Below are 5,714 nucleotides of genomic sequence, written 5' to 3'. Positions count from 1 at the left end.
TGCCTCCGATCGCCGAAAGACGATGAGGACTTAAAAAACTTTAACTGATGCCTCCAATCGCCGAAAAACGATGAGGACTTAAAAACTTTAACTGATGCCTCCAATCGCCGAAAAACGATGAGGACTTAAAACCTTTTTAGAAAGCATGCAATATATCTTTAACTCACCTTAAATCACGTATAAGTAACAAGGTCTTTCTTCAAAACTTTTTTGGAAAACAGCAAGCATGCAATCTGAAAACGCCTTATACTTCGTAAACTCTTCTTTTATTGGGTGGCCTCATTAAAAACCCTCCTTAGGGAAAAAAGAGTGCCCCCTTCAAACTGTTTTATCAGAAGCATTGTAATATAACTTTTGTGTTCGTCTTTACTTACAAAAGTTCTCAACTGTAATACAACTTCAAGTGCGTGGCGTTCCAAGTGCGAGGGATCGCCCCTCCTTCCAGTGTCTCTAAGCGGTAGGCGCCGTTCCCGAGCGCCTCGGTTATTCTGAACGGTCCCGTCCACTTAGGCGACAGCTTATTCTCCATCTCGTACTGGTGGGCTTTTCTCATCACCAGGTCGCCTTCTCTAAATTGCCTTGGCATCACCTTCGAGTTGTACCTTCGTTCAATCCTTCTTTTTACCGCCTCAGCTTTCAGTCTCGCCTCTTCCCTGACCTCATCCAGTAGGTCCAGGTTCAGCCTTCTCTCTTCATTCGAGTCTTCCTCTACAAAGTTCAGGAATCTCGGCGAGCTCTCCTGAATCTCTACTGGAATCATCGCATCACACCCATAGACTAGGCTGAACGGGGTCTCATGGGTTCCTGACTGTTCTGTGGTATGGTATGCCCAGACTATACAGGGCACCTTCTCAGCCCAGCTTCCCTTGGCTTTTTCTAGCCTTCTCTTCAAACCTCTCAACAACACCCGATTAGCTGACTCCACCTGGCCATTTGTCTGAGGGTGCTCGACGGATGCAAACACTTGTTGAATTCCCACCCCTTCGCAAAGTTTCTTCAACAGGTGGCTTGCAAACTGAGTCCCATTATCCGACACCAGGCGTTTAGGCACTCCAAACCGGCACACGATGTTCTTCCACACGAAACCTTCGATCTTGTGTGCGGTGATTTGGGCCACTGGTTCTGCTTCGATCCACTTGGTGAAATATTCAATCGCCACCACCAAGTACTTCATCTGCCTGATCGCCAGCGGGAAAGGTCCCAGGATGTCGATTCCCCAGGTATGAAACGGCCAAGGGCTATAGATCGACTTCAACTCCTCGGGAGGCGCCTTATGCCAATCGGCGTGCTGTTGGCATTGTTTGCAACATTGGGCATACCTCTTGCAATCTTCTCTCATCGATGGCCAGTAGTATCCTGCACGGAGAGTCCTCGCGGCCAGAGCTCGACCCCCGACGTGGCTTCCGCATATACCTTCGTGGAGCTCCGCCATGATTCTCGTGCACTTCTCGCCATGTATACATTCCAGGAGCGGGTGAGTGAACCCAAACCTGTACAGATTGCCATCAATCAGGGTGTACTTGCTAGAATTCTTCTTTACCTTCCTAGCCTCAGTCGGATCCAGCGGGAGCAGGCCATCCGCCAGGCACCGCTTGTACTGTGTTATCCAAGTGTCTGGCTCATGGGTAGCGCAGACCTGCATCACGTTCACCTTCTCTCCCCGACATGCTCTAATTCTTGGCGATCTCAGAGTTTCTTGCGTCAGGGACTTATGGCTTCTCGCTATTTTCTCCGTCGACTTGCTTATCTGAAGGACCAGGTGATCTGCCACAAATGCTCTCGGCGTCTTCAGAGTTTCTTGAATCACCGTCCTCTGCCTACCCCCCTTGCCTGAACTGGCGAGCTTAGCCAGCAAGTCAGCTCGGGCATTCTGCTTTCTGGGCACATGCACTACTTCAAAGGAGGCAAAAGAACTCTTCAACTCCTGCACATATTCTAGATAGGCCGCCATTTGTGGATCTTTAGCCTGGAACTCGCCTGTTACTTGCCCTGTGACTAGCAGCGAGTCACTCTTAGCCATCAGCACCCTAGCTCCCATCTCCTTGGCCAGCAAAATTCCGGCGATCAGCGCCTCATACTCTGCTTGATTGTTACTGGCTTTGAAGGCAAACCTCAGAGATTGTTCGATCAGCACGCCGTTGGGTCCTTCCAATATGACTCCAGCACCGCTGCCCTGCTGGTTCGACGATCCATCCACCGAAAGTACCCAACGGAAGTCGTCCCCCTCAACTTGTGTCGCCTCAGATGAGAGCTCGACCACGAAATCTGCAAAGATTTGCCCCTTAATCGGGCCTCGGGGCTCATATTTGATATCAAACTCTGACAATTCTACTGCCCACTTCACCATCCTCCCTGCAACGTCAGGCTTCTTCAAGACCTTCTGGATAGGCAGGTCAGTCATCACCAGTATTGTGAAGCTATGGAAGTAGTGGCGCAACCTCCTCGCCGAAAATACCACAGCCAGTGCAGCCTTCTCCAGGGCCTGATATCTCGTTTCGGGGCCCTGCAACACCTTGCTCACAAAATAAATAGGCTTCTGAGCCTGACCTTGATCCTGGGCGAGCACCGCACTCACCGCCCTCTCAGTTACAGCAAAATACAACCTGAGAGGGGTCCCCACCAGCGGTTTGCACAGAACCGGCGGGCTCGCCAGATACTCCTTCAGCTTGACGAAAGCTTCCTCGCACTCTTTCGTCCAAACAAACTTATTGTTGCGCCTCAGGCACTGAAAATAGGGATGGCCCTTTTCTCCGCTAGCGGACACGAAGCGGGATAGGGCTGCCATCCAACCTGTTAGCTGTTGAACCTCCTTCACCGTAGCTGGGCTCCTCATCGCCAAGATGGCGGCACACTTATCAGGGTTGGCCTCTATGCCTCTTTCAGTCAAGAGGAAACCCAAAAACTTCCCAGCTTCCACGCCGAAAATGCATTTCTCTGGATTCAGCTTCAATCTGAACTTGGCGATCGTCGTGAACAATTCCTCCAAGTCAGCAACGTGCTTGCTCTTTTCCGGCGAGGTCACGACCATGTCATCGACGTACGCTTGCACGTTCCTTCCCAGCATTGGTGCCAGTACTCGATCCATCAGCCTCTGGTACGTGGCCCCCGCGTTCTTCAGCCCAAACGGCATCACCTTGTAGCAATAGCACGACCTCTCCGTCATGAAGGCTGTCTTCTCTTCATCCATGGGATGCATCTTGATCTGATTATACCCCGAGAAGGCATCCAGGAAACTCAACAACTTACACCCTGCAGCACTGTCAACCAGGGCGTCTATACTTGGTAAAGGATACGAATCCTTTGGGCAAGCTTTGTTCAGGTCGGTGAAATCGACGCACATGCGCCATTTCTCGTTACTTTTCTTCACCAGCACGACATTCGCCAGCCATTCAGGGTACTGGACTTCCCTGATGTGGCCTGCAGCAAGGAGCTTCTGTGTTTCATCTCTAATCGCCTGCCTCCTCTCCTCGTTGAACTTTCTTCTTCTTTGTCGCACTGGTCTCACCAAGTTGTCCATCGCCAGATGATGGCACAAGAAGTCAGGATCAATCCCGGGCATGTCCGAAGCGGACCATGCAAACGCGTCCAGATGCCGCTCAATCACCTTGGCGATCTGGTCCTGGAGCTCGACCTCCAAAGATCTTCCCAGTTTGAAGATCTTTCCCCCGATCTCTTTCTCGAGCCACTGCTCGACAGGTTTTGGCCTGGATTCCCTGGCGATCACCGCCCTGGCGATTCCCTGTTCTCTCGCTTCCTCAGGGCGATTCCGCGCCTCTTCCTCCTCCAGACCAGCGTTCCCCTCTCCCAGCTCAGCATCCACCATCTCCACATCCCTCCCGACGGTCTCTTCCGTTACCGTCGATCTGGGCTTCACGCCGGGAGGTGGGGTGGTTGTTACATAACTCACTGATCTCTTGTTTTTCAGGCTATTCTCATAGCACTTTTTCGCCTCTTTCTGATCAGAATTGATCGTGATCACCACCCCCTCCATAGACGACAACTTTACCTTCATGTGCCGAGTCGACGGGATGGCGCCTATCCTGTTAAGCGTGGGCCTTCCCAACAGGATGTGGTATGCTGAAGGAGCGTTTACGATGAGGTACTTGATTTTCTCTGTCCTCGAACCAGCCTCATCTGTAAACGTGGTTCTCAACTCAATATACCCCCCGACCTCCACCTGGTCACCAGCGAACCCATACAGGCACCCTCCATAGGGCCTTAGCTGGTCAAGGGGCAACTCCAGCTGCGTGAAAGTCGGCCAGAACATCACGTCTGCCGAGCTTCCCTGGTCCACCAGAACTCTGTGGACCTTCCTTCCCGCCGTAATCAACGAAATGACTATGGGATCGTTGTCATGGGGCACAACGTCCCAAAGATCCTGCTTGGTGAACGTAATGTCCACCTCCGGCGAGTGATCTTCAAACATATCCACTGTCATCACCGACCGCGCGTACTTCTTCCTCTGCGATGCGGTGCATCCACCACCTGAGAAGCCTCCTGCAATGGTGTGGATTTCCCCGTGGATAGGCATCTCGTGTTGCTGGGCTTCTCCACCTGCTGCCTGGGAACTCGACGCTCCCCCCGTTCTCCTATCCAGCAGATAGTCATTTAGGAACCCGCTCTTAACCAGATCATCGAGCTGATACCCCAAGGACAAACACGAGTCCAAGGTGTGCCCAAAGCCCTGGTGAAACTCACACCAGGCGTCTGGCTTTGGTCCCAGCACCTTGTCGCCCACCTTCTCAGGCACTTTCAACCTGGCAGATATATTGGGAATGGCGATCAGGTTCGCCAATCCCATAACAAACTTGTGCTTAGGCGGGCGATTGTATTCTCGGCGTGCTGGTTGCTGGCGTCCTTGGCCCCTCCCCTTGTTCCTCCTATCATAAGGATGGCGAGTCCTCTGGTCCTTCCTGGCCGCCGCCGCTGTCTCCAGCACCCTTTGCGGCTGGATCCTGGTCTGGGCGCGTGGCCTAGCGGGAGCCACGCTCCCTCTCTTCTCAGCGACCTCACTTTCGTCGGCGATGTGAGCCACCGCAAGTCGCCTGACCTCAGCAAACGTTGCAGGGTGAGCCCTGATCAAGGCCTCGCAGAATGGTCCTGGCAGCACGCCCTTCTTGAAGGCATAGACTGGCGATTCCCTGTTCTCTCATTTCTTCATCTTTAGCCGGCGATCTGACCATCTGCGCTCCGAAGCGATTCAGGTAGTCTCTGAGGGACTCTCCCTGGTACTGCCTTATATCAAACAAATCATAAGACACCCTGGGCGGTGCCTTGTTCACGATGTATTGCTCAACGAAAACCTTCGAGAACTGCTGAAAATTGGTTATGTGACCGTTAGGTAGGCTCACAAACCACTCCAACGCCGTTCCCTGGAGCGTGCTCACAAACATCTTGCAATACACGGCGTCTGACCCTCCCGAAAGCATCATCTGTGTATGGAACGTGGTTAGATGGGCCTCTGGATCCTCCACGCCGGTAAAGACAGCCTTGACAGGGACCACGCTCGTAGGAATAGGCGTGTCAGTAATCGCCTGAACAAAAGGCATAGGGAAAACACGAGGTGGCGATGACGGCGCCACCTCTTCAGCAGAAGAACGCCCTTGCTGCTCCTGAAGAGCTTGACGCAGCTCCTCAGTCACCTTGCTGAGCTCCTCATTCCTGGCGCGAGAGGCGACCAGGTCCTCATGCATTCTCGCCTGCTCTATGCGTGA

Source organism: Phaseolus vulgaris, chromosome 5 (genome assembly GCF_000499845.2).
Source record: "Phaseolus vulgaris cultivar G19833 chromosome 5, P. vulgaris v2.0, whole genome shotgun sequence".
Taxonomy (NCBI): domain Eukaryota; kingdom Viridiplantae; phylum Streptophyta; class Magnoliopsida; order Fabales; family Fabaceae; genus Phaseolus; species Phaseolus vulgaris.
The sequence above is the reverse complement of the archived record's forward strand: the minus strand, read 5'-3'. Positions refer to the sequence as shown.